Genomic DNA, 5,581 nt, shown 5'->3' on the forward strand with positions numbered 1-5,581 from the left:
CCAGCACTACTCTGGGCAGCCTGTTCTAATGCTCCACAGCCCTTTGGGGAAGAAATTGTTCCCAAGATCCAACCTCAACCTCCCCTGGCACAACTTGAGGCCGTTTCCTCTTAATGAAAGAGGTGGTTTTTGTCTAGTTATGTCTTAAGAAAGGTTGGTCCTTCAGGAACTGTGTCACCGTAACTGCACAACGTGCAAAGCTCAGCACGTCCCATTCGCTGCAAACATCCCCCAAGCGAGCGCGTGCATCTCAATAATCGGCTCCCTTAGAAAGTCACCTTGTAGCTGGAGACTTATGCACCCAGGATGAAGAATTCTTGAATTATTAACACATTGATCTACAAGAATGGTGTAGTTGCTACACGATTGGAGCTACACTATGGGCGGGGACACTGAGTGCTCACGTTAAACCTCGAAGCTTTGCTTCCAACAGGAACCCTGCTCTGCAGAGATCTGATTTATACTTGCGATACCCAGGACAAAATAAGTCGCGTTCTCCTCACTTCAGAGCAGAGGCGGAGCTGTCAGCCCAGTGCTGGGTTGGGGTCACGTCTGGGCAGATGTGACACGGGACCCCTGGGAGACGCGTCATCTCCAAGCGGCAGCTGGAGGCCACGTCAGACACCCGGAGCATCTCAGACCGCGCCGGCATCTGCACGGGCAAAGGAACCATGTCCGGGGTGACAGAACCACGTCTGGGGTGATCGAACCATGTCTGGGGTGACAGAACCACATCTGGGGTGATAGAGCAACCCCTGTGGTGATGGAACCACATCTGGGGTGATGGAACTATGTCTCAGGTGATAGAACAACCCCTGGGGTGTTGGAACCATGTCTGGAGTGATGAAACTATGTCTGAGGTGATAGAACAACCCCTGGGGTGATGGAACTGAAGAGAAGCTGTCAAATTAATGTATACTGTGATGAAGTTGCAAAGGACGTACCCATCATTAATGAATAGACAGGGTACATGCTTTCTAACCACCTGCCAAACGAAGGGGTGTTTTTCAAGTCTTAGACTCTCTTGCATGACAAGCTAGAGACAGAAGATTAAGTGATATATTGTTTAGAAGCAGAGTACTTGGCTTATGTGTAACTAGAAATTAATAGGTGCATTTTAAGTAAGAAATTAATCAATTACTTATGTAAGTGAGCACTAATTGCACTTGTGTAAAGAGCTGCCAACGTGGAGAGGTCAATGAGTGCACACCTGAGAAGACCCCCAGAAACCCCCGAAAGAGCATGTGGTACCGGTCAAAGGACGCGAGATGGCAGCAAAGACCATGAAATAACTCTCCAGCTGATGTTTATGTAATCATTGCCTGGTACAGGTGTGTCGTGTGTTAAAAATTCCCCAAAATTGTAATGGATATGCAATAATTGTGTGGATATAAGCAACATAGGAGCATCCAGTTGCTGGAGCACTTATGGAGGATGCTCCCCAGCGCTGTCAATAAAAGAAAGAGCTTAACAGTAGAATTGACTCTGCCATTATTTCTCCATTTCAGAACCACCCCTGGGGCGATGGAACCACGTCTGGGGTGACAGCACCACGTCTGGGGTGACAATTCCAGCTGTGACCTCAGGGACTGCAACTCCCGGCCTGTTCCTGAGCACCAGACCCAACGCAGCCACCACACAACAGCTTCTACAAGACGATTTCCCAAGAAACGCGTTGCCGGTGCCGGGCACTGCAGCCGTCCCCTCTTTTTCAGTCAGGGGTAAACGCCTGAAGCGTTTCAGGATTTCTCGCTGCAAATTCGTCGTTAAATTAAAGCTCCTGCACTTCGAAACACTTAAGCACGTGCTCAGCTGGATGCCGGTAGCTCCGCGCTGACTCATAATCACACGCCTGACGGTAACGCGAGGTTCAGTGTCCTGGGGTGGTGGAGGGGACAGGGGAGCGGAGGGGACAGTGGGAGCGGAGGGGACAGCGGGAGCAGAAGGGACAGTGGGAGCAGAGGGGTGGAGGGGACAGCAGGTGCCCCATCCCACTGTACCCCCCGGTTGTCCCGGCACTTGGTCCCTCACCGCGGCCTCAGCCGATGCTCCCCGGCCTGGGCACGGAGCCCGTGACCCCGTCCGTGCTTCCCCGTCTGCAGAGACGTTGGGATGGACAATCGGGTACCCGACAGCTGGAAAACACCCAGAATTATCACCCCGGGGTCCTGCCATGGCTACCGACACCAATTCCGGCCACCGCTGGGGTCTGGGACACCGGGGAGCAGCACCGTCCTCTCCACAGCGTTTTTCTGTAACTCGGAACAAACAGCTTTTTATTCCAAGCCTGCAGCACCAAACCCATCTCGCTCCCGGCTTTCCGGCAGTGAGACAACGCAGCAAACCGCTCCCTGCCCCTGCGCCACGCTCCCAATTCTGAGGCCGAATCTGCAGCGCGGGGACAGCCAGGGACGCTGACAAAAGCCACTTTATGTGTCACCGAACAGACGGGCACTGAGCGGCAGTCTGTACAGGCAGCGCCCATGTGCTCCTCAGAAAATCGCAGCTAAACGAGGGCAGCTCATGTGCACGGGTCACTGGGCAATATCGACACGCTCATTCATATGCAGAAATGCAGATTTTCCTCTTTTCCCTCTCAAGGTCTGACTTCCCAAGTTTAGAGATTTCTTCTTTTTTTAAAGCAATTGTTCTTGTCACTGAAGAGCAATTCGCAAGCAGAAAGGCACAGTCGGTGCTGATTGATTCTTTATTACACTAAACAAGGTCAAATATATAAAAATCCCAAGTTGTGGCTGCAGGACGCATCATTCAAATCTCCCCCTCCCCTTCACTCGCTCACGGATTCTACTGCTGGAAAAAAAGAAGCTGTCTCACTCAGACTGGAGTAATCCACTGGATTTAATAGGGGTTTTTTTCCAAAACCAGAGAATGACAACACAAACCCGAGTTCCGGTCAGTATTTTTTGCCCAAAAGTCCCTTCTGAAGGTTTATTCCGGACTGGCCTGCATTAAGCCAAAGCGAGAGAGCATTTTAAAGTAATGCACAGATCGTTTCTTCAAAAGGAAAAATCAAGCCTGATGCTTTGAAACTGAAAACACAGACAGGAACATTTAGAGCTTTAACAGACATTGTCTACTAATAACAAACACTCAGTTTCAAAGAAAGTGTGCACTTTATACACAAAATGAAAAGTAACAAGTAGTAATAGAAACAGCTCCATTGCTTTGTATTTTCGGAATGATTTCAGCACTGGGATCGGAATATTCTACACACTCTGCTCACTAACGGGAGGATTTTTATTTTTTTATGGACAAAAGCTGACAGGACTGACCTGAGATGGTAACTTAAGCCAGTGACGGGTGAGATTGTTAATTGGGAAAGGGCTAATGCAAATGAACTGGGTTTATTTGAAGCCAATCGTATGAAATCGCTGCAGTTTGCCCGGAGAGCAGCGAGGGGACGGGATTTTCACTTCTTGCCGTCCCAAAGCATCGTGAAGGGTCAAGAGCAACGTGACCCCTGGGGAAACGGCGACCGACGGGGACACAGAGCGACTGCAGCCACGCGCCGGATCCCGCGGCTCCCAACGCCCTTCCCTGGCGCTTTCAGACACGTTTTCCACCCATTTCTCCATCGCACCCCCAGCTTTCTGCCGGCAAAGCCTCTCTGCCCACCTGCTTTTCTCTTCCAACTGCTGTTTAACTAGAGCAGCGCTGTTAATCAACTCCCTCTCCCCCCATCTCACTAGTTACCTGTCCCTGCCCTCCAGCTTTTAAAAATCGCTATTTACACACTGCGCTACTTAAACTGACCTTACAGACGGCGCCCTGAAACTTTTCTGCATAAAACAAAGAGGTCGCTCCTCTCCCGAGCGGCGGCCACGAGTTCCTGCCAAACAAAAACCAGAAAGTTGGTTTGCAAGCTGGAGACGAAGCGGAGAAGCCGGGGCTCAAAAAGGCTCTGGGCAGGTTTGTGTCTCTAAACCAGAGCCGGGATCCGCGCCTGGGCTCTCAAGAGGGAAAACACACTGCGAACAATTCAACAAAATCCCTATTTTCAGCAAGCGCTCGGGTAGAGGATAACTGCAAGCGCGCGCTCGCATCCCCTTGGTTTAAATTTAAGGTCAAGCCTGGGCTTAGGAAGGAGTGGGGTTCAGCTGTGTGCTCCTCAATCCCGCTCCTGACCCAGCGAGGGCACCAAGGACTGAGGTAGCCTCGAAAATGAACAGTCCCGCTTCAAACAGGCCCTCCAAAATATATTAAAATGCATGAAAACCTAACAAAAAATAAAGAGAGCAGAGCAAGGTCCTGAATAGATTATAAATAGTAGCAAAACATACCCAGTTCTCAGCATCTCTCGAACATTAATGCGCAGCCTTGCCAAGAAGACGCCGCCAAAGGCAGTAAATACCGCGTTCTCCTGTTGCTAATTATAAATTCAAGTTTAATGCCAAAACCACAGAATGCCAAATCGGACCGGTCTCTCTAGCAGAAATCTAAATTATACATATTGCTCTGTCTGAACAAAATTCCTCGGACATAATGGATGGAAGAGGGGTCTGGAATAAGGCGATTTCAGTGATATTCGGCAAGGGCTTTGCGAAAACTCTTCCAGACAGCTCGTGTGTCCTGGCTGGGGGGAGGAAGGTTCTTCCTCCAGTGGAACAAACTCACCGTGACTCCATCGCAGCAGATTATTTTGGAAAAGACAGAAATCATCTCCAAAAGGTATGGGAATGACGTTGTGCCCTTGGGGAGCGGGGCGTTATGTAACGACAGGCCTCAAAAAACCAGATACCGCATAAATCTGTGGAATTACTGAAGCCAGTAGTTTCGATTTACTTTTTTTTTGGATGTTTTACAAGAGTTTGAAGTCTCTCTTCCCTCCTGTTGCATAAAGCTTGCAGGGAGGTCTGAGCCCTCCCTGCGTTACGCTGGCTCTCTGAACACAAATCATCTCACAAATGTACATTTTTCCTGGAAGTAATTTTCCATACGGGGAAAAAAAAAACCCTGTAATACATACTAGCTATAGTACAACACTTCCATTTTATAAGGAGCATGTCATTTTTGTAAAAGACAGAGTTGAGAGCACCACTCACAGATGGTTTCCAATGCTTTTCAGCGACCGGAGGCTCCTCTGTGCTGTCTGTTTGTTCAAGGCACTTCGGAAACGCAGCATCGAAAGTTGGATGTTTAAAACGAGGGAGAACAAGGACGGAACTGCAGAGCATGGTAATAAAACTAGCAAAACGCTACCAGCTACCCATTGCTTTCTCCTCCTGAATATAAAAAAGTGTAACGTCAGAGATCCAGTGTACAAATACAAAAAATTGTGCATAATAAATGTACTATAATACTGTACATACAGCATAAACCGTTCAATGAGAATGATTTAAATATACCTATTTGTCTCCTGACTTGGAAGGCAGAAGAATCAAGTTCTCTAATCCCAGAATACGCGTATAAACCCTTTTCTGAGAGGTCGAATCACTAGCCAACGGTATCCCTGAAAATAAGCACAGTCAAATATTTATTGAATGGAAGCCATTATTCAAGGTGTTGCTGGTTACGATAAACTAGGAGAAAAAACACCCACAACATCTCAACTCAGCCAACG

The sequence above is a fragment of the Caloenas nicobarica genome, chromosome 24 (genome assembly GCF_036013445.1).
Source record: "Caloenas nicobarica isolate bCalNic1 chromosome 24, bCalNic1.hap1, whole genome shotgun sequence".
NCBI lineage: Eukaryota > Metazoa > Chordata > Aves > Columbiformes > Columbidae > Caloenas > Caloenas nicobarica.